The sequence below is a fragment of the Loxodonta africana genome, chromosome 3 (genome assembly GCF_030014295.1).
Source record: "Loxodonta africana isolate mLoxAfr1 chromosome 3, mLoxAfr1.hap2, whole genome shotgun sequence".
NCBI lineage: Eukaryota > Metazoa > Chordata > Mammalia > Proboscidea > Elephantidae > Loxodonta > Loxodonta africana.
Genome location: NC_087344.1, coordinates 134,295,613 through 134,319,664, shown reverse-complemented (window position 1 = coordinate 134,319,664; position 24,052 = coordinate 134,295,613). Strand labels below are relative to the sequence as shown.

Sequence of the window (24,052 nt, the reverse complement as noted above, 5' to 3'; positions counted from 1 at the left end):
GAGGATTGAATTGAATTCCATGATCAGAAATCTTCCCTGATTCTGAGCATCCTATAGGAACGTTCCCATTGATTTCAACCTTCCTTCTGAGCAAAAAAAAAAAAAAAAATTTTTTTTTCTGAGCCATATACATGAGAATAAATATTATACAGGTGAGAGTTGAAGCAAAAAAACAAAAACAAAAAAATGACAATTAATATAAACGGTTGTGTTCAATGTGAATTCAAGGATGCCTGGGTAGAATTCTGGGAAACCAATATTTCAGAGACTATAATAAAAAAAGCAACCCTTAACCTGGAGAAAAAACTCAAGAAAAATTCATAGCAAGGATAGGAGACTGAAGAGAAAGTGATATAATGGAAGTTAAGGGAGGAAAGTATTTCAAGAATGAATGTCAAAAAGATCTTGAGGAACTAATGGAGGTTCTGTATTATAAAGGAAACTAATTTGGCAACTTTGGGACAAAATTTAGTGATCCTATTTTATGCTGCATGAGACTCAGTATCCTCTTCCTCTTTAGGAATGGGAACAACTTCTCAAGGAGGAATTCAGGGAGGAGAGAATAAAACTCCAGAAAGAGATCCAGGATCTTCAGATGAGCAACAGAGAGACAAGTCTATTGTGTATCATAATTTAAAAATACAAAGAACAGAGCTTTCCTCTCCTATACCTTCTCACCAGGGCTTAAGTTCAACGAGCAAATTCAGAACAATTAGATAATTTTAACTAATGCAAACTTGAAATCGTGACGCCTGCTCCTTTTTTTAGACCCATAAAGTTGTAAAGATGCAATTTAGGTGGGAAGCCAATGTGCTTCCTATTGAATCTTTTCATTTCATACTTATTTTTAATACTAATATTAAAGATAGTCATAGACTGGATCCTATATTTGCAAACATGCACATTGACTCTAGAGAGATTGTAAATTTTATAATTGGGATGCATTTTACAATGAGGAGTTATCAGGCTAGTTCAGTTTAGTTCAGGGTTCACTTTTCCATCCTTATCCACACTACTCTTCTATATATCCTCAGCCTTATGCTCTTAATCAAGGGTTTAGTTGTATCCTGTAATGGAGTTGCAGTGTTGGGAACATAGACCAAATCAGACGAGGGCTTAACATATTTTTTGGGCACAGTTCAGCATAATTCCTGCCAGTTACCAATAGGTCACATAACGACTGCAATAAGACGGAAGTTCTCATATGCCATCAATGCCAGAGACAACTAACTAGCTTCAATGTGTAGACATTGTCCAGCTCTCAAATGGGTAGAGGTTGTATGGTCTTTAGACATTGATGGGGCTCCTGGGTCCTGGCAGCATGGAGAGCTCATGTCTGCAGGGAATGGATGTATAAAATGAGATTCAGCCTTCTCAGTTTCTAGAAGCCCTTTTGGTAATTATTGTCCCTCTTCCCAGGCCTGGTACACCTGGGATCATTCAACTACAGCAAAAACAGCAGACATGTGTCTTAGCTTCCAAAGCCCTTTCTGAGTGTGTATAATATAGAAAGTAGCATTAAGGTTACCCCCCAAAAATGGCCCCAGGGAACTTCCTATATAAAATAGTAACAATAACAAATAAGTGTGGAAGGAAGAAGAAAGCAAAACTGCAATTTTACATGATTTCTTTTCTTCCTATTCCATTTCAGTGGAACATGTGAAATCTGAATCTGTACTGACTCCAGAAGAAAATGTGGGAGGAAATAAAGTATCAGCAAATGGTGGAACAGAAAGAAAAGAGTGGCCAGGAGCATATGAAGCAATTGATTGAGGAGATGGAGAAGGATAGGGACCAGGTACTCACAGAGCAAGATAGGACTCTAGCTCTTAACTCTCAGGTATCCAATCATGTCATCTCAATTTTCTCTTCCACTGGCCGCAGGTCCAAAACACAGAGTAGGGGATGCATGACACCCTGAGGAAGTCCTTTCTAGTCCAGACACAATACTACATTTTTTTCATTCCCATTGTTTGAAATTCCACACTTACTGCCTCTTTACAGAGGTAGACGGTTTTTTAAACAAACACTTGTATGGCCATACTATGTCCCAGACATCTGGAGGTAAGCCATCTTGGACCATAAAGAGGCATGCGATAGTTAAGCAGGAAATAGAAAGAGCTAGTGTCCCTGATGACTCTGTGAGGAAAAGCCATGGACTTTTTCTTTGGACACATATGAGAGAGGGAAGTAAACTTTCAGGTATTTAAGCAACAGTTTTCTGTTATTCACAGATAAACTAAAATCCAAGCTGATACAGAATCTATGGTATAAATTTGGAACTCTATTATTCATTTTATATCATGAACATTAAACTGGCAAGAGACTCATTAAATATAAAATGTATAAGCAAATAAATGTAAGAAACTGGATTGGTTGTTAGGGACTGTCATGCCTTTCACAAAATATGAGTTGACCTTGAATCCTTTATGAGACACAAACCCTGTAAATAGGTTGGCCTAGAAACATCTCAGTAGTGTATTAAATGATGCTACAGAAATAAGAGGATCCATTCATATTATACTATGTATTACAGTGACTTCATATGTAATTAGTCAAGAGGAATCTTTTCATTGTTGTTGTTTTTGGTTTTCTCTTCCTTAATTTCTTCCCAGTTGATTATATATATATATATATTTTGATTGTGGTTTAGATGAAGGTTTACAGAGCAAATTAGTTTCTCATTAAATAATTAATATACATATTGTTTTGTAACATTGGTTACTGACCTCATAACATGTCAACACTCTCACTTTCTCAACCTTGAGTTCCGCATTATCAGCTTTCCTGTCCCCCCCCCACCCCCGCCATCTCTTCCTTGCCCCTGGGCTAGTGTGCCCATTTAGTCTCTTTTTGCTTTATAGGCCTGTCTAATCTTTGAGTGAAGGGTGAACCTAAGGAGTGACTTTAGTACTGAGTTAAAAGGGTATTTGGGGGCCATACTCTCAGGGTTTCTCCAGTCTCTGTCAGATGAGTAAGTCTGGTCTTTTTATGTGAGTTAGAATTTTGTTGTACATTTTTCTCCAGCTCTGTCTGGTACTCTCTACTGTGATCCCTGTCAAAGCAGTCAGTAGTGGTAGCTGGGCACCATCTAGATGTGCTGGACTCAGTCTGGTGGAGGCTGTGGTAGTTGTGGTCCATTAGTCCTTTGGACTAACCTTTCCCATGTGTCTTTGGTTTTCTTCATTCTCCTGTGCTCCAGATGGGGTGGGGCCAGTGGAGTATCTTGGGTGGTCATTCACATGCTTTTAAGATCCCAGATGCTACTCACCAAATTAGGATGTAGAACATTTTCTTTACGAACTACGTTTTGCCAACTGAGCTAGATGTTCCGCAAGACCATGGTGCCCAATAATTCGGTCCCACGGGGAGTTTGGATGTCTCTATGAAGCTTCCATGATCTTGCTTTGGTCAAGTTGTGTTGACTTCCCCTGTATTGGTTGCTGTCTTATTCTTCACTAAAGTTACCACTTATTTATTGTCTAGCATTTTTCCTTCCCCACCCTCCCCCGTTGTAAACTTCAAAGATTGTTTCTTTCTGTGTGTAAACCTTTTCGTGAGTTTTATAATAATGGTCTCCTACAGTATTTGTCACTTGCGATTGACTAATTTCACTCAACATAATGCCCTCCAGATTGATCCATGTTGTGAGATGTTTTACGGATTCATCCTTGTTCTTTATTGTTGCATAGTAGTCCTTTGTGGGTATGTGCCATAGTTTTTTTGTCCATTCATGTGTTGATGGGCTCCTAAGTTGTTCCTATCTTTTTGATATTGTGAATAATGCTGCAAAGAACATGGCTGTGCATATGTCTATTTGTGTGACAGCTCTTATCTGAGATATATTCCTAAGAAAGGGTTGCTGGATTGTATGGTATTTCTATTTTCAACTTTTTAAGGAAGCGCCATATCATTTTCCAAAACAGTTGTAACATTTTACATTCCCACCAGCAGTGCATAAGTGTTCCAATCTCCCCACAGCCTCTCCAACATTTGTTATTTTGTTTTTTGTTTTTGTTTGTTAGTTTGTTTTTTGATTTGTACCAGTAATGTCAGTGTGAGATGGTATCTCACTGTGGTTTTGATATGCATTTCTCTAATGGGTAATGATCATTTCCTTATGCGTAGGTTAGCTGCCTGAATGTCTTTTGATTAAGTGTCTGTTCATATCCTTTGCCCATTTTTTAATTGGGTTGTCTTTTCGTTTTAGAGGTGTTGGATTTTCCTATAGATTTTAGAGATTAGACCTTTGTTGGATATATCATAGTAAAAAATATTTTCCCAGTCGGTAAATTCATTTTTACTCTTTTAGTGAAGACTTTTGAGCACAACTTTTTAATTTTTAGAAGATTCCAGTTTTCTCACTTATCTTCTGGTGTTTGTATATTGCTAGTTATGATTGGTATGCTATTTATATCTACTATTCTTTTTTTAATTTATTGTGCTTCAAGTGAAAGTTTACAAATCAAGTCAGTCTCTCATACAAAAACTTACACACGCCTTGCTATGTAGTCCTAGCTACTCTCCCCTTAATGAGATAGCACATTCTTCCTCTCCACCCTGAATTCCTTGAGTCCATTCAACCAGCTCCTATTCCCCTCTGTATTCTCATCCCGCCTCCAAACAGGAGTTGCCCACATAGTCTCATGTGTCAACTTGAGCCAAGAAGCTCACTCATCACCAATATTATGTACTGTCTTATAGTCCAGTCCAATTCCAGTCTGAAGAGTTGGTTCAGGAGTGCATCCAGTCTTGGGCTAACAAAGGGTCTGAGGACCATGACCTTTGGGGTCCCTCTAGTCTCAGTCAGACCCTTAAGTATGGTCTTTTTACAAGAATTTCAGGTCTGCGTCTCACTGTTCTGCTCCATCAGGGATTCTCTCTTGCGTTTCCTGTCAGGGCAGTCATCAGTGGTAGCTGGGCACCATCTAGTTCTTCTGGTCTCAGGATGATGGAGTCTCTATTTTACATGATCCTTTCCATCTCTTGAGCTCGTATTTACCTTATGTCTTCAATGTTCTTTATTCTCCTTTATAACAGGTGGGTTGAGACCAATTGATGCATTTTAGATGGCCACTTGCTAGCTTGTAATACTCCAGATGCCACTCACCAAAGCGGAATGCAGAACATTTTCTTAATACATTTTGTTATGCCAATTGACCTAGATGTCCCCTGAAGCCATGGTCCCCAAACCCCTGTCCCTGCTACTCTGGCCTTCAAAACATTCAGTTTTATTCAGGAAACTTCTTTGTTTTTGGTTTAGTCCAGTTGTACTGACCTCTCCTGTATTGTGTGTTGTCTTTTCTGTCACCTAGAATAGTTCTTGTTTGCTATCTAATTAGTGAATACCTCTCTCCCTCCTTCACTCCCCACCCTCATAACCATCAAAGAATATTTTCTTCTGTATTTAAACTATTTCTTGAGTTCTTATAATAGTGGTCTCATACAATATTCTTGCTTTTGCAACTGACTAATTTCACTCGGCATAATTCCTTCCAGATTCCTCCATGTTATGAAAGGTTTCGCGGATTCATCAGTGTTCTTTATTGATGTGTGGTATTCCATTGTGTGAATATACCGTAATTTACCCATTCATCCATTGATGGGCACCTTGGTTGCTTCCATCTTTTTGCTATTGTAAACAGTGCTGCAATGAACATGAATGTACATATACCTGTTTGTGTAAAGGCTCGTATTTCTCTAGGATATATCCCAAGGAGTGGGACTGCTGGATGGTATGGTAGTTCTATTTCTAATTTTTTAAGGAAGTACCAAATTGGTTTCCAAAGTGGATGTACCATTTGACACTCCCACCAGCAGTGTATAAGTGTTCCAGTCTCTGCACAACCTCTCCAACATTTATTATTTTGTGTTTTTTGGATTAATGCCAGCCTTTTTGGAGTGAGATGGTATCACATTGTAGCTTTGATTTGCTTTTCTCTGATGGCTAATGATCGTGAACATTTCCCCACGTATCTGTTGGCTACCTGGATGTCTTCTTTAGAGAAGTGCTTGTTCATATCCTTTGCCTGTTTTTTAGTTGAGTTATTTGTCTTTTTGTTGTCGAGTTTTTGCAATATCATATGGATTTAAGAGATCAGGCGCTGGTCAGAAATGTCATAGCTAAAAATGTTTTCCCAGTCTGTAGGTAATATTTTCACTCTTTTGGAGAAGTCTTTGGATAAGCATAGGTCTTGATTTTTAAGAGCTCCCAGTTACCTAGTTTCTATTCTGGTATTTGTGCATTGTTAGTAATATTTTTTATACTGTTTATGCCAGGTATCAGGGCTCCTAGTGTTGATCCTATTTTTCTTCCTCGATCTTTATCATTTTTGATTTTATATTTAGGTCTTTGATCCATTTTGATTTTGTTTTTGTGCATGAAGTGAAGTATGTGTCTTGTTTCATTTTTTTGCAGATGGATATCCAGTGTCAGTGCCATTTGTTAAACAGATTGACTTTTCCCCATCTAACAGACTTTGGGCATTTGTCAAATATCAGTGGCTCATATGTTGATGGATTTGTGTCTGGATTCTCAATTCTGTTCCATTGGTCTACGTATCTGTTGTTGTACTAGTACCATGCTGTTTTGACTACTGCAGTGGTATAATAGGTTCTAAAATCAGGTAGTGTGAGGCCTTCAGCTTTGTTCTTCATTTTCACTAATGCTTTACTTATCCAAGGCCTCTTTCCCTTCCATATGAAGTTGGTGATTTGTTTCCCTGTTTCATCAAAAAATGTCATTTGTATTTGGATTGAGATTGCATTGTATCTATAGATCGTCTTGGGCAAAATTGACATTTTTACAGTGTTGAGTCTTGCTATCCATGAGCAAGGTATGTTTTTCCACTTATTTAAGTCTCTTTTGGTTTCTTACAGAAGTGTCTTGTACAGTTTTCTTTATAGGTCTGTTTAGTCTTTGGCTAGTTGACTCCTAAGTTTTTTACCTCCCTGGGGGCTATTGTAAATGGTATTGATTTGGTGATTTCCTCTTCCATGTTCTCTTTTGTTGGTGTAGAGGAATCCAACTGATTTTTGTATGTTTATCTTGTATCCCGCTACTCTGCTAAACTCTTCTATTAGTTTCATAGTTTTCTTGAGGATTCTTCAGGGTTTTGTGTGTATAAGATCATGTCATCTGCAAATAGAGATACTTTTTCTTTGCCAATTTGGATGCCCTTTATTTCTTTACCTAGCCTACTTGCTCTGACTAGGATCTCCAGCAGAATGTTGAATAGGAGTTGTGATAAAAGGCATCCTTGTCTGGTTCCCTTTCTCAAGTCAAATGCCTTCAGACTGTCTCCATTTAGGATGATGTTGGCTGCTGCCTTTGCATAAATGCCCTTTATTATGTTGAGAAATTTCCTTTTATTCCTGTTTTGCTGAGAGTTTTTATCATGAATGGGTATTGGACTTTGTCAAATGCCATTTCTGCATCAATTGATAAGATCATGTGGTTTTTGTCTTTTGTTTTATTTATATGGTGGATTACACTGATTGTTTTTCTAATGTTGAAGTATCCCTGCATACCTGCTATGAATCCACTTGGGCACGGTGAATTTTTTTTTTTTTTTTTGATATGTCATTGAATTCTATTGGCTGGAATTTTGTTGAGGATTTTTGCATCTATGTTCATGAGTGATATAGGTCTGAAATTTTTTTTCTTTTTTTTTTTTGTCTTTACCTGGTTTTGGTATCAGCAAAATGCTGGCTTCACAGAATGAGTTTGAGAGTGTTCCATCCTTTCTGTGCTCTGAAATATTTTTAATAGTAGTGGTGTTAACTCTTCTCTGAAAGTTTGGTAGAATTCTCCAGTGAAACCATCTGGGCCAGTGCTTTTGTTTGTTGGAAGTTTTTTAATTACCTTTCAATCTTTCCTTTGTTATGGGTTTATTTAGTTGTTCTACCTCTGTTTGTGTTAGTTTATGTAGGTAGTGTGTTTCTAGAAATTTGTCCATTCCTTAGTAATCTGATATGATGCTTTTAATTTCAGTTGGGTCTATTGTGATATCACCCATCTCATTTCTTACTTGGCTAATCGTTTATTGATTTTGTTAATCTTTTTGAAGAACATGGTTTTCTTCTTGTTAATTCTTTCAGTTCCTGTTAATTGTTTCCAATTGTTTTTCTGTTCTCCATTTCATTTAATTCTGCTCTAATTTTTATTTTCTTTCTTCTAGTGCCTAAGGGATTCCTTTGTTGCTCTCTTTCTAATTGTTCAAGTTGTAGGGATAATTCTTTTATTTTGGCCATGTCTTCTTTTTGAGTGTGTGCATTTTTTACTATATATTAACCTTTGATGACTGCTTTAGGTATGTCTCAAAGATTCTGATAGGAAGTGTTTTCATTCTCATTTCATTCTGTGAATTTCTTTATTCTGTCCTTAATTTCTTCTACAACCCACTCATTTTTGAGCAAGGTGTTGTTCAGTTTCCATGTGTTTGATTTCTTTTCCTTGGTTTTTCTGTTATTGATTTCTACTTTTGTGGCTTTATGGTCAGAGAAGCTGTTCTGTAATATTCAATGTTTTGGGTTCTGTTAAGGCTTGCTTTATGACCGAATATGTGGTCTTTTCTAGAGAATGTTCCATGTTCGTTGGAAAAGAAAGTATACTTGTCTTCTGTTGGGTGGAGTGTTCTGTGTCTATGAGGCCAAAGTGGTTAATTTTGGCATTTAAATATTCCATGTCTTTATTGAGGTTCTTTCTGGGTTTTCTGTCCTCCACCAAAAGTGGTGTGTTGAAGTCTCCTACGTTATTGTGGAGCTGTCTATCTTGCTTCTAAATGGTGTTAGAGTTTGTTTTATGTATCTTGAAGCCTTGCTATTGGTGCATAAATTTTTAATATTGTAATATCCTCTTGGTATATTGTCCCTTTAATCATTATGTAGTGCCCTTCCTTGTCCTTTATGGTGAACTTAACTTTAAAGTCTATTTTGTCAGAAATTGATATTGCCACTCCTACTCTTTTTTGATTGCTGTTTGCTTGATATATATATTTTTTTCCATCCTTTGAGTTTTAGTTTTTTTTGTGTGTCTTTAGGTCTAAGTTGTGTCTCTTGTAGGCAGCATATAGACGGATCTTGTTTTTTTATCCATCTCATTATTGGTGCATTTAGTCCATTTACATTCAGCTTAGTTATAGACGGGTTTGAGTTTAGAGCTGTCATTTTGATGTCTTTATTTTGTGTGTTGTTGACAGTTTTTTTTTTCACTTAATTTTTTGTGCTGAGCAGTTTTTCTATATAAATTTTCTTTTCCTCTTTTTCATTTTTGTTCATTTTGTTTTTGCTGAGTCTTTATGTTTTTCTTGTATTTTATTTTGATGTGTAGGGTTGTTAGTCTCCTTGTGGTTACCTTATTATTTACCCCTGTTTTTCTAAATTTAAACTAAACATTCATCTCTCTATATTGCCTTGACTTCTCCGTATGAAAGATCTATAACTAGATTTTTTCAGTCCTTCCTTATTGATTTAATGTTGTCATCTTTTACATACTAACACTGCTGTTTCCCTGTTTTGAGAGTTTTATCTTGATTTGTTTTCGTTATTTTCCTCTCTGGGTTCATATCTGGTTTCCCTGTCCTGTGTTCTAGTCTTGGGTTGTTATCTGATGTTATTGATTTTGTAACCAGAGGGTGTGCTTTAGTATTTCTTGCAGTTTTGGCTTGGTTTTTTCAAATTCCCTAAACTTCTGTTTATCTGGAAATGTCCTAATTTCACCCTCATATTTGAGAGACAGTTTTTCTGGTTATATGATTCTTGGCTGACAATATTTTTCCTTCAAGGCTTCATATATGTCATCCCATTGCATTCTTGCCTGCATGGTTTCTGCTGAGTAGTCTGAGCTGATTCTTATTAACTCTCCTTTATAGGTCACTTTTCGTTTATCCCTAGCAGTTCTTAAAATTTTGTCTTTAGCTTTGGTTTTGGCAAGTTTAATTATAATATGTCTTGGTGACTTTCTATTGGGGTCTTCCTTTTGTGGGGTTCAATGAGCATATGGGATAGATATTATCTTATCTTTCACGATATCAGGGAATTTTCCTGCCAACAAATCTTCAACAATTCTCTCTGTATTTTCTGTTTTCCCTCCCTGTTCTGGTACTTCACTCACTCATAGTTTATTTCTCTTGATACAGTCCCACATGATTATTAGGGCTTATTTATTTATTTAAATTATTTTTTTCTGATTTTTCTTTGAATATATTGGTGCCAAGTGTTTTATCTTCAATCTCACTAATTCTGACTTCCATTTCTTCAATTCTTCTCCTCTTTCTATTAATCTAATTCTGAAATTTTATTGTTAATCTTCTGAATTTCTGATTGCTGTCTCTCTATGGATTCTTGCAGCCTATTAAATTTTTCTTTATGCTCTTGAATAACCTTCTTAATTTCCTTCACTGCTTATCTGTGTGTTCCTTGCCTTGTTCAGTGTTTTGCCTGATCTCATTATGTCTTGAAGAGTTCTTTATATTAATCTTTTGTATTCTACCTCTGGTAATTCCAGGAAGATATCTTCATCCAGAAGATTCCTTGATTCTTTTCTTTGGGAGCTTGTTGAATCTATCATGGTCTGCTTCTTTATGTGATTTGATATTGACTGTTGTCTCTGAGTCACTGATAAGTTATTGTATTAATTTGTTTGATGTTTGCTTACTCTGTCCTAGCTTCTTGCTTGTTTTGTTTTGATATGCCCAAATAGGCTGCTCTAGTGAGCTAGCTTTATTATTGGAGACTTTGAAGCTTTAATGTCTGTCACCAGATGGCTAGAGCTGTTACCATGTATATGAGCCTGGGAGTCCATTCACTTTTCTTGTATGGCTTCAGCTCAGGTGTCCAGGTAGTTGGTTACCAAGTGTGTGGTGCAGAGTCTCACCTACAGTCTTAGAGGAGCAGTGGTAAATGGAGTATGCACAGGTTTCTGGTTGCAGCTGGAGATCACACACTGAAAAAGGCAAAGGGCTGACAACCATCCCCGAAGTGTCAGTGAGGAAGGAATGTCACTGTTCTCTAGAGCACACAGGTGGGTGGGCTCTGCAGCCATACCATAGGCACCCAATGCTTTTAGCTGTAAGGACTGGGAGACACCACTTATGCTTGGACCTCTTTTGCAGGTGGCTAGGTGGCGTGGGTAGTGCCACCAGTCCTCAGGCCCTTGATGTGAGTAGGTGAGGACCCTGCTTAATAAGCAGGGCAGTGTCAAAGGTAAAAAACCCTCCTCTCCACCACACAGCTGAAGCAGTAAAAGTCAGACTTTGGGCACATACACCCTTGTACCACAACAAGGGCCTAGCTGCTGAAATAGGGCTACACAGGTGCATGCAAGGCTGAGAGGCATTCAAAGTCCATGGACCACTTGTGCTTGGACAGGACCCACTTCTACCCTAAATTCCCAGCTTAGGGGAGCCAGCAAGTTATTTTTTCCTCATTTGTTAATTTGTTCCTTCTCCAAGGCCAGGCTCAGTGTGCACAGCAGGACCTATCTCAGGCCCAGGGAAATCGACTGTCACTGAAGCTGGCTTGGGGCTAGGGGCAAAGGGAGGAGGAACCAGATAAATGGGAGAGAGTTCTTTCAAAAGGGAAGGTATCTGATCCACGCAGTAAACTAGATGCAAGCTCTTGTCTTATGCCAAGAGCGCTGTTCTTCAATGATTCTGGAGGCTTGGGTAGACTCTGTGCTGCTGGCTCTCTGTGGCCAAAAGCTACCACCAGCCCCATCCCAGTTATGCCAGGGGATCAGGGCTGAGGGGCACTGGTTCCAGTTGAGTCTCGTCTGGCAACTCCTTGCTGCTTCTGAACCATCTCTCCTCCCCCCTGCAACTCAGTCTTGTTTCTTAACTTTGCCTTTGATGTTCAGGGCTCCTAGACTGACATATATATAATTAATTCACTTGTTTTTTGGGTCTTTGTTGTAAGAGGGACCACTAGAAGTGTCTGACTGCTCCACCATCTTGGCTCCACCCTAATAAATACTATTTATGTATTAGGGCCTTTAGCATTGACCCTATTTTTTCTTCTATGATCTTCATAGTTTTTGGTTTTATATTTTGGTCTTTGATCCATTTTGAATTAGTTTTTGTGTATGGTGTGAGGTTTGGGTCTTATTTCATTTTTTTACAGATGGACATCCAGTTTTGCCAGCACCATTTGTTAAAAGGACTGTCTTTTCCTCATTTAATGGACTTTGGGCTTTTTTCGAAGATCAGGTGACCATAGGGGAATGGATTTACACCTGAGCTCTCATTTCTGATCCATTTGGCCAGTGTGTCTGTTGTAGCAGTACCAGGCTGTTTTTGCTACTGTAGTTGTGTAGTTGGTTCTGAGGTCAGGTAGTGCAAGTCCTCCTACTTAATTCTTTTTCTTCAATAGTGCTTTACTTATGCAGGGCCACTTTCCTTTCTGTATAAATTTCATGACTTTTTTTCCATCTCGTTAAAGAATGTTGTTAGTATTTGGATCAGGATTGCATTGTATTCGTAGATTTCTTTGAGAAGAATTGAAATTTTCACAATGTTGAGTCTACCTATCCATTATCATGACATGTTTTTCCGTTTGTGTATGCCTCTTTTGGTTTCTTGCAGTAGTGTTTTTAGTTTTCTTTGTTTAGGTCTTTTATGTTCCCAGTTAGATTTATTCTTAAGTATTTTATTTTTTTAGGGGCTATTATAAATGGTATTGCTTTCCTGATATCCTTTTTGTGGTCCTTTTTATTTGTGCATAATAAAACAACTGATTTTTGTATTTTTATATTGTATCTAGCCATTATTCTGAATCTTTCTATTAGTTTCAGCAGTTTTCTTGAGGAGTCCTTCATGTTCTTTATGTATAAGTTCATATCATTCACAAGTAAGGATATTTTTACTTCTTCCTTACCAATTTGTATGCCCTTTTTATCTTTTTCTTGCCTTATTGCTCTAGTTAGGACTTCCAGCACAATGGTAAATAGGAATGGTGATAATGGACATCCTTGTCTTGTTCTGGTTCTCAGGATGGAACGTTTTCAGCCTCTTTCTGTTAAAATGATGCTGGCTCTTGGTTTTGTATAGATGCCCTTTATTATTTTGGGGAAATTCCCTTCTATACCTGTTTATTGGAAATTTTTATCAGGAATGGGTTGTTGGACTTTGTTGAATGCCTTTTCTGTGTCAACTGAGGTGATTCTTTTGTTTTATTTATGTGGTGGATTATGTTGATTGATTTTCTCAAGTCGAACCATTCCTGGATACCTGCATACCTTTTCAATGTCTTCTTTGGTTACAAGACTGTTCAGATTTTCAACCTCAGCTTGTGTTAGTTTAGGTATATAGTGTGTTTCTAGAAATTTGTCCATTTCCCCTTGGTTTTCAAATTTGTTGGAGTATAGTTTTCTGTAGTACTGTTATGATCCTTTTTATTTCAGTTGGGTCTGTTGTAATGCCCCCTATTTCATTTCTTATTTGGGTTATTTGAGTCCTCTCCTTTTTTTTCTTTTGTCAGTTTGGCCAGAGGTTTGTCAATTTTGTTGATCCTTTCAAAGAACCAACTTTTGGTTTTGTTGATTCTTTCTATTGTTTTTTCTACTCTATTTCATTTATTTCTGCTCTGACATCTATTATTTCCTTTCTCCTGGTGGCTCTGGGCTTCTTTTGCTGTTTTCTTTCTATTTGTTTGAGTGGTAAAGTTAACATTTTTATTTTATCCCTTTTTTCCATTTTGATGTGTGCACCTATTGATATAAATTGACCTCTGAGCACCGCCTTTGCTGTATCCCAAAGGTTTTGGTATGATGCGTTTTCATTCTCATTTGATTCTAAGAACTTTTTTTTTTATTACATCTTTGATTTCTTCTATCACTCAGTGGTTTTTAAGCAAGCTGTTATTCAGTTTCTATATATTTTATTTTTTCCTTGCTCTTCCTGTTATTAATTTCTGCTTTTATAACATTATGATCAGGGAAGATGTTTTGTATTATCTCAATGTATTGGATTTTGTTGAGAGTTGCTTTGTGGGCTAAGATGTAGTCTGTTCTGGAGAACACTCCATGTGCATTGGACAAGAACGTGTACTTCGCTGCTTTTACGTGGATTGTTCTATATGTGTCTATGAGGTCAACTTGGTTGGTTGTGGCATTTAGATCTTCTGTATCTTTTTGAGTTTCTTTCTAGATGCTCTGCACTTTAGTGAGAGTGGTGTGTTGAAGTCTCCTACAATTATTGTCAATTTCTTTTTTCAGTGCTGTTAGAGTTTGTTGTATATATTTTGGAGCCCTGTCATTGGGTGTTTATAGTCAAGAAAAATCATGCAGTTTCCCTATCAAGAAACTAATCAGAAAGAAAAATATACATATATTTGTTGGAGTTGATTCAGACACAAATTTTTGTAGTAGGTTGTGTAGCAAGACACGCAGATCAGCATTCAAACCTGATTTTCTCATTGACTGACTATGCATAAGCAAATCATTCAGCCTATCTATACTGTCATTTACCTACTAAGAAGAGATAAACCTTGTTAAATTTTAAGACTCTTGAAAGGATCAACAAGATAATGTACGTAAGTTATCTGTACCATGGCTTGTCACCCTGAGAGATTCAGTAAATAGAATATCATTTCCAGAGACGTGAGTCTTTGGAGACAAGTTATACCCTAAGTATCATCATCAATATTACCAGGCATTATGGGCATGATGAAGAAAGAGCTCTGTGATCTGCCAATGCCAAGCTACATATTCTTCCCTTAGAATTGTACAAAAAGTAAAAAGTTGATATAAGCAGGAAGCTGATATGCACATGACTTGAACACAATTCGAAGTGACTTTGGGATCTTATATTTTACAGACAAACTCTTCTGTGTTTGCAGGAAACCATGGCATTTAAACCCACCATGAAGGTCCCCATTTGTCTAATAGAAAACCAGAATGAACAAATGATGGTGAATCCAAAAGCATCAAATATTCTTGACAAGATTTCTCAGCCTGTGGTGGTGGTGGCCATTGTAGGGCTATATCATACAGGAAAATCTTACCCGATGAATTGCCTGGCAGGACAGAACCATGGTGAGTGTTGTTCTGTGGAAGCGGCTGTTAGTTTGGAACCATGATAATGTAGGCTGATTATGGCTTCTTGAGAGTCATCTTAAGAAATAGCCCAACTCCTCCCAATAAATAAAATTTCCAGTATTTACCACAAGATTTACAACCTCAACCCCATTTGTGGACAAAATCTCACCCTTTTCTACAGTAATAAAAATGAGTTCTCCTGTTCCTATCGAAAGATCAACCCCACTGATTGCATGAGTCCCACCCATCCTGCTCAGGAGCTGAGCTCTGATGATTATTCTGTCTTTTTCCTGCAACATTTTGCTAAAACTACAGGGTCATTCCAAGTGACAGACAAATGTAGTTTATTATGTCCTATTTACAAAAACGAAAGGAAGGAGGAAATGAAGGATCAATGTATATCTGATATCTCAGTGGAGCTACCGTTCTTTTTTTGATTCATTTCATAGCAAAATTTTTTAAGTTATACCCTCTTCTCTTTCATCTGCTATTAATCCTTTCAAGCTTGTGAACTATACATAGTTCACACAGAAGAGTACATAAATCACAAGTGTACAATAAAATTAGTGAATATAGAGTGAATATTTGTGGAAACATTGCCAGGTCAAGAAATAAAGCTTTATTGACACTTAAGAGCCCAAATGACATCCACTTACGACCTTACTACAGTTCATCAATATTTTGATTTTTATGGTACTGCTTTTTTTTTTTTTAGAAATGGTTTTACAATTTCTGTATGCATTTATTTAAAAAAAAGCTTAGTTTATCATTGCTTTTAAACTTTATACTAATGGAATTATATTGTACGTATTCTTCTGTCTATTGCTTATTTGCCTCATTAAGAAATGTATAGGATTCACCCAGTTTATCATGTATATCCATAATTTACTTCTTTTCACTACTGTATAGTATGCCAGTCTACAAAAGTGCAAAAATATATCCACTTATGATTGATGAACATTTGTATTTTATGCAGTTTTTATCATTTATGAATGAGGCTGTCATGAATTTTCTAGTACTTATAATCTTTACACATGTACACAGCTTCCCTTATGTAATGTATCTGATGTACCCAGAAGCAAAATTGCTAGGTTACAAGTTTGTGAGTTTTCAGCCTTTCTAGATAATACGAACAACTTTCCAAACTTTGTTTGCAGTTTACACACTTATAACAGTTATTGAATATTTTTGCATTCTTACCAACACTTGGCAATGTCAATTTTACACTTTTGCAGATCTGGAGACTGTATGGCCTTCGCTTCAGCGTAAATAAGTTTGAGCTCCTTTTCACTTATTTATTTGCAGTTCTTATTTTGTGGTCTTTTTTATTTTGTATAATTTCTATTGTTGTCATTGATATTTCGGAGAATCCCTTCGTGGCCCTCTTTGTTCTCTTGGTCCATGCAGACCACGAAGACCTTTTTTCAAATGTCTTACTCCCTCTGTTACAGGACCACTAGGGGTTGAGGCTCTTGTTCACTACACTCTCAGGATCCCATCAATCCAACTCTCTCTCTTATTCTCTTTATCATCCTCCACTTCTCTCTCCACTTCCTTCATTTTCCCTTCTTCTTTTTCTGCTTCCCAATCTCCCACTGGCTTCTAAACAAAATATTTTCTCTCTATCTTTTCTATAGGGTAATTCTTGATCACCACTCAGGGGAAGGCACTTTTCCTTGTCTAGCCCAAATAAATACATAAGAACTTTACTCACTTTGATGTGCTAAAGTTTAGGAATAAAAGAGAAAAATCCAAGAACCTGGACTATATGAAGAACTGGGCATCAGGATTGGAGGAAGACTCATTAACAACCTCTGATATACAGATAACACAACCTTGCTTCCTGAAAGCAAAGAGGACTTGAAGCACTTACTGATGAAGACCAAAAGCTACAGCCTTCAGTATGGATTACACCTCAACAGAGAGGAAACAAAAATCCTCACAACTGGACCAATAAGCAACATCACAATAAAAGGAGAAAAGATTGAAGTTGTCAAGGATTTCACTTTACTTGGATCCACAATCAATGCCCGAGGAAGCAGCAGTCAAGAAATCAAATGACGTAGTGCATTGGACAAATGTGCTGCAAAAGACCTCTTTAAATGTTAAAAAGCAGAGTTGTCACTTTAAGGATTAAGGGGCACCTGACCCAAGCTGTGGTGTTTTCAATCGCCTCATATGCACGTGAAACCAGGACAATGAATAAGGAAGACCAAAGAAGAATTGATGCCTTTGAATTATGGCATTGGAAAAGAATATTGAATATACCATGGACTGCCAGAAGAACAAACAAATCCATCTTGGAAGAAGTATAGCCAGAATGCTCCTTAGAAGCAAGGATGATGAGACTTCATCTCACATACATTGGGAATGTTGTCAGGAGGAATCAGTCCCTGGAGAAGGACATCATGCTTGGTAATGTAGAGGGTCAACAAAAAAGAGGAAGACCCTCAACGCGATGGATTCACACAGAAGCTGCAATAATGGGCTCAAGCATTACAATGATGTGAGGGTGGCTCAGGACCAGGCAGTGTTTTGTTCCGTTGTGCATAGGGTCACTATGATTTGGAACTGACTCAACAGCACCTAATAATAAGATTTTAGAACCTTAAAAGACAGATAACAGTGAGGGAGTTTCAACAACATTCTTTTTATTTTCTACTCAAAATAAGATCGAGTAATAACCAGGTAATTTCCCAGTGATCTTGTGAGGAATTCTCTGACCTCAAGATGTTTTAAACACCTTAAATATGACTTTACCACACCTTCCATATTCTTGTAAGATTATGAAGAAAGAAATTCACTCAAAATCAGTGTCCACGAGGAGGACTAAGTCACTACTTCTATCACCTTGGGTGACTTGCTTGCTTTCTTATTCCTCTTATGATGTAGGATGATGACCTCCAATTATACCTTATCCTTTCTCATTGGAGGCACTGAAGTTGGGCTTACTCTGTATTAATCGGCAAACAATCAAAAATTATCATGAAATAGAAGAGTACAGACCAATTCTTGCTTTCATATTTTTGCCTTGGGGGAAACCTTATAGTGGTTAAGTGCTACAACTTCTACCCAAAAGGTCAGCAGTTTGAATCCACCGGTGCTCCTTGGAAACTCTGTGGAGCAGGTCTACTCTGTTCTGTAGGGTCGCTATGAGTCAGAATTGACTCGATGGCAATGGGTTTGGTTTTTGCGTTTTTTTTTAATAATTTTTATTGAGCTTTAAGTGAACGTTTACAAATCAAGTCAGTCTGTCACATATAGGCTTATATACACCTTACTCCATACTCCCACTTACTCTCCCCCTAATGAGTCAGCACTTCCGGTCTCTCCCTTCGTAACACTTTTGCCAGTTTCCAACCCTTTCTACCCTCCCATCTCCCCTCCAGACAGGAGATGCCAACACACTCTCAAGTGTTCACCTGATACAAGTAGCTTACTCTTCATCAACATCTCTCTCCAACCCATTGTCCAGTCCCTTCCATGTCTGATGAGTTGTCTTCGGGAATGGGTCCTGTCCTGGGCCAACAGAAGGTTTGGGGACCATGACCGCCGGGATTCCTCTAGTCTCAGCCAGACCATTAAGTCTGGTCTCTTTATGAGAATTTGGGGTCTGCATCCCACTGATCTCCTGCTCCCTCAGGGGTTCTCTGATGTGCTACCTGTCAGGGCAGTCATCAGTTGTGGCCGGACACCATTTAGCTCTTCTGGTCTCAGGATGATGTAAGTCTCTGGTTCATGTGGCTCTTTCTGTCTCTTGGGCTCATAGTTGTTGTGTGACCTAGGTGTTCTTCATTCTCCTTTGATCCAGGTGGGTAGAGACCAATTGATGCATCTTAGATGGCCGCTTGTTAGCATTTAAGACCCCAGATGCCACGTATCAAAGTAGGATGCAGAATGTTTTCATCATAGTATTATTTTGCGAGTTGACTTAGAAGTCCCCTTAAGCCATAGTCCCCAAACCCCTGCCCTTGCTTCGCTGACATTTGAAGCATTCAGTTTATCCTGGAAATTTCTTTGCTTTTGGTCCAGTCCATTTGAGCTAACCTTCTGTGTATTGAGTATTGTCCTTCCCTTCACCTAAAGTAGTTCTTATCTACTAACTAATCAGAAAATAACCCTCTCCCACCCTCCCTCCCTCCCTCCCCTCCTCCTAACCACAAAAGTATGTGTTCTTCTCAGTTTATACTATTTCTCAAGATCTTATAATAGTGGTCTTATACAATATTTGTCCTTTTGCCTCTGACTAATTTCGCTCAGCATAATGCCTTCCAGGTTCCTCCATGTTATGAAATGTTTCCCAGATTCGTCACTGTTCTTTATGGATGCCTAGTATTCCATTGTGTGAATATACCACAATTTATTTAACCATTCATCCGTCGATGGACACCTTGATTGCTTCCAGCTTTTTGCTTTTGTAAACAGTGCTGCAATAAACATGGCTGTGCATATATCTGTTTGTGTCAAGGCTCTTATTTCTCTAGGGTATAATCCGAGGAGTGGAATTTCTGGGTTGTATGGTAGTTCTATTTCTAACTTTTTAAGAAAACGCCAGATAGATTTCCAAAGTGGTTGTACCATTTTACATTCCCACCAGCAGTGTAGAAGAGTTCCAATCTCTCCGCAGCCTCTCCAACATTTATTATTTTGTGTTTTTTGGATTAATGCCAGCCTTGTTGGAGTGAGATGGAATCTCATTGTAGTTTTAATTTGCATTTCTCTAATGGCTAATGATCGAGAGCATTTTCTCATGTATCTGTTGGCTGCCTGAATATCTTCTTTAGTGAAGTGTGTGTTCATATCCTTTGCCCACTTCTTGATTTGGTTGTTTGTCTTTTTGTGGTTGAGTTTTGACAGAATCATAGATTTTAGAGATCAGGCGCTGGTTGGAGATGTCATATCTGAAAATTCTTTCCCAGTCTGTAGGTGGTCTTTTTACCCTTTTGGTGAAGTCTTTAGATGAGCATAGGTGTTTGATTTTTAGGAGCTCCCAGTTATCTGGTTTCTGTTCGTCATTTTTGGTAATGTTTCGTATTCTGTTTATGCCTTGTGTTAGGGCTCCTAATGTTGTCCCTATTTTTTCTTCCATGATCTTTATCGTTTTAGTCTTTATGTTTAGGTCTTTGATCCACTTGGAGTTAGTTTTTGTCCATGGTGTGAGGTATGGGTCCTGTTTCATTTTTTTTGCAAATGGATATCCAGTTATGCCAGCACTATTTGTTAAAAAGACTATCTTTTCCTCAATTAACTGACACTGGGCCTTTGTCAAATATCAGCTGCTCGTATGTGGATGGATTTATATCTGGGTTCTCAATTCTGTTCCACTGGTCTATATGTCTGTTGTTATACCAGTACCAGGCTGTTTTGACTACTGTGGCTGTATAATAGGTTCTGAAATCAGGTAGAGTGAGGCCTCCCACTTTCTTCTTCTTTTTCAGTAATGCTTTGCTTATCCGAGGCTTATTCCCTGCCATATGAAGTTGGTGATTTGTTTCTCTATCACCTTAAAAAATGACATTGGAATTTGGATCAGAAGTGCATTGTATGTATAGATGGCTTTTGGTAGAATAGACATTTTTACTATGTTAAGTCTTCCTATCCATGAGCAAGGTATGTTTTTCCACTTAAGTATGTCCTTTTGAATTTCTTGTAGTAGAGATTTGTAGTTTTCTTTGTATAGGTCTTTTACATCTTTGGTAAGATTTATTCCTAAGTATTTTATCTTCTTGGGGCTACTGTGAATGGTATTGATTTGGTAATTTCCTCTTCGATGTTCTTTTTGTTGATGTAGAGGAATCCAAGTGATTTTTGTTTGTTTATCTTATAACCTGAGACTCTGCCGAACTCTTCTATTAGTTTCAGTAGTTTTCTGGAGGATTCCTTAGGGTTTTCTGTGTATAAGATCATGTCATCTGCAAATAGAGATAATTTTACTTCCTCCTTGCCAATCCGGATGCCCTTTATTTCTTTGTCTAGCCTAATTGCCCTGGCTAGGACTTCTAGCATTATGTTGAATAAGAGCGGTGACAAAGGGCATCCTTGTCTGGTTCCCATTCTCAAGGGAAATGCTTTCAGGTTCTCTCCATTTAGAGTGATGTTGGCTGTTGGCTTTGCATAGATGCCCTTTATTATGTTGAGGAATTTTCCTTCAATTCCTATTTTGGTGAGAGTTTTTATCATGAATGGGTGTTGGACTTTGTCAAATGCCTTTTCTGCATCAATTGATAAGATCATGTGGTTTTTGTCTTTCGTTTTATTAATATGGTGGATTACATTAATGGTTTTTCTAATATTAAACCAGCCTTGCATACCTGGTATAAATCCCACTTGGTTGTGGTGAATTACTTTTTGATATGTTGTTGAATTCTATTGGCTAGAATTTTGTTGAGGATTTTTGCATCTATGTTCATGAGGGATATAGGTCTGTAATTTTCTTTTTTTGTGATGTTTTTACCTGGTTTTGGTATCAGAGAGATGGTGGCTTCATAGAATGAGTTGGGTAGTATTCCGTCATTTTCTATGCTTTGAAGTACTTTTAGTAGTAGTGGTGTTAACTCTTCTCTGAAAGTTTGGTAGACCTCTGCAGTGAAGCCGTCTGGGCCAGGGCTTTTTTTTGTTGGGAGTTTTTTGATTACCGTTTCAATCTCTTTTTTTGTTATGGGTCTATTTAGTTGTTCTACTTCTGAATGTGTTAGTTTAGGTAGGTAGTGTTTTTCCAGGAATTCATCCATTTCTTCTAGGTTTTCAAATTTGTTAGAGTACAATTTTTTGTAATAATCTGATATGATTCTTTTAATTTCAGTTGGGTCTGTTGTGATGTGATCCTTCTCGTTTCTTATTCGGGTTATTTGTTTCCTTTCCTGTATTTCTTTAGTCAGTCTAGCCAATGGTTTATCAATTTTGTTAATTTTTTCAAAGAACCAGCTTTTGGCTTTGTTAATTCTTTCAATTGTTTTTCTGCTCTCTAATTCATTTAGTTCAGCTCTAATTTTTATTATTTGTTTTCTTCTGGTGCCTGATGGATTCTTTTGTTGCTCACTTTCTATTTGTTCAAGTTGTAGGGACAGTTCTCTGATTTTGGCTCTTTCTTCTTTTTGTATGTGTGCATTTATCGATATAAATTGGTCTCTGAGCACTGCTTTTGCTGTGTCCCAGAGGTTTTGGTAGGAAGTATTTTCGTTCTCGTTGCATTCTATGAATTTCCTTATTCCCTCCTTAATGTCTTGTATAACCCAGTCTTTTTTCAGGAGGGTATTGTTCAGTTTCCAAGTATTTGATTTCTGTTCCCTAATTTTTCTGTTATTAATTTCTAGTCTTATTGCCTTGTGGTCTGAGAAGATGCTTTGTAATATTTTGATGTTTTGGATTCTGTAAAGGTTTGTTTTATGACCTAATATGTGGTCTATTCTAGAGAATGTTCCATGTGCGCTAGAAAAAAAAGTATATTTTGCAGCAGTTGGATGGAGAGTTCTCTATAAGCCAATGAGGTCAAGTTGGTTGATTGTTGTGATTAGGTCTTCCGTGTCTCTATTGAGCTTCTTACTGGATGTCCTGTCCTTCTCCGAAACTGGTGTGCTGAAGTCTCCTACTATAATTGTGGAGGTGTCTATCTCACTTTTCAGTTCTGTTAAAATTTAATTTATGTATCTTGGAGCCCTGCCATTGGATGCATAAATATTTATTATGGTTATATCTTCCTGATCAATTGTTCCTTTTATCATTATGTAGTGTCCTTCTTTATCCTTTGTGGTGGATTTAAGTTTAAAGTCTATTTTGTCAGAAATTAATATTGCTACTCCTCTTCTTTTTTGCCTATTGTTTGTTTGATATATTTTTTTCCATCCTTTGAGTTTTAGTTTGTTTGTGTCTCTAAGTCTAAGGTGTGTCTCTTGTAGACAGCATATAGACGGATTGTGTTTCTTTATCCAGTCTGAGACTCTCTGTCTCTTTATTGGTGCATTGAGTCCATTTACATTCAGCGTAATTATAGATAAATAAGTGTTTAGTGTTGTCATTTTGATGCCTTTTTATGTGTGTTGTTGACAATTTCATTTTTCCACTTACTTTTTTGTGCTGAGATGTTTTTCTTTGTAAATTGTGAGACCCTCTTTTTCATAGTATTTGACTTTATGTTTGTTGAGTCTTTATGTTTTTCTTGGTTTTTATTTTGAGTTATGGAGTTGTTATACCTCTTTGTGGTTACCTTAATATTTACCCCTATTTTTCTAAGTAAAAACCTAACTTGTATTGTCCTATATCACCTTGTATCACTCTCCATATGGCAGTTCTATGCCACCTGTATTTAGTCCCTCTTTTTGATTATTGTGATCTTTTACGTATTGACTTCAATGATTCCCTATTATGAGATTTTTTTTTGTAATTAATCTTAATTTGTTTTTGTGATTTCCTTATTTGAGTTGATATCAGGATGTTCTGTTTTGTGACCTTGTGTTGTGCTGGTATCTGATATTATTGGTTTTCTGACCAAACAATTTCCTTTAGTATTTCTTGTAGCTTTGGTTTGGTTTTTGCAAATTCTCTAAACTTGTGTTTATCTGTAAATATCTTAATTTCGCCTTCATATTTCAGAGAGAGTTTTGCTGGATATATGATCCTTGGCTGGCACTTTTTCTCCTTCAGCGCCGTGTATATGTCATCCCATTGCTTTCTTGCCTGCATGGTTTCTGCTGAGTAGTCTGAACTTATTCTTATTTATTCTCCCTTGAAGGAGACCTTTCTTTTCTCCCTGGCTGCTTTTAAAATTTTCTCTTTATCGTTGGTTTTGGCAAGTTTGATGATAATATGTCTTGGTGTTTTTCTTTTTGGATCAATCTAAAATGGGGTTCGATGAGCATCTTGGATAGATATCCTTTCGTCTTTCATGATGTCAGGGAAGTTTTCTGTCAGCAGATCTTCAACTATTCTCTCTGTGTTTTCTGTCCTCCCTCCCTGTTCTTGGACTCCAATCACACGCAAGTTATCCTTCTTGATAGATTCCCACATGACTCTTAGGGTTTC

General features: G+C 37.4%; 1 pseudogene; it reads left to right on the top strand.

The window, feature by feature from the left end:
- The first annotated feature begins 320 nt into the window (after nucleotides 1-320).
- LOC100663326 (guanylate-binding protein 4-like) overlaps nucleotides 321-24,052 on the top strand; it is a 52,568-nt pseudogene continuing 28,836 nt past the window's right edge.